This window comes from Phalaenopsis equestris, unplaced genomic scaffold, assembly GCF_001263595.1.
Source record: "Phalaenopsis equestris unplaced genomic scaffold, ASM126359v1 Scaffold000417, whole genome shotgun sequence".
Taxonomy (NCBI): Eukaryota; Viridiplantae; Streptophyta; class Magnoliopsida; order Asparagales; family Orchidaceae; genus Phalaenopsis; species Phalaenopsis equestris.
This window is the reverse complement of record NW_018164858.1, coordinates 875,503-875,837: the sequence shown is the minus strand read 5'-3', so window position 1 is coordinate 875,837 and position 335 is coordinate 875,503.

Below are 335 nucleotides of genomic sequence, written 5' to 3'. Positions count from 1 at the left end.
CCTATATATATTTCAAAATAAATGTACAAATGGTCCCATAAAATCTAATCCCCAAACATCAAAGATTTCAATTTCCAAAATAAAATTTAGAGGAATTTCATTTATTTTTGAAATATTGCCTACTCGCTGACAATGATCATATGTTTTAATATATATATTAACATCTTTAAATAAAGTAGGCCAATAAAATCCAGATTATAAAATTTTGTGAACAGTTCAATCAATCCCAAAATGACCTCCAAATTCAGAATCATGACATTTTTGGATAGTTTCTTCAATTTATTTATAAGGCACACTTCTCCGCATAACTAAATCTTTACATTGTTTGTACAAAT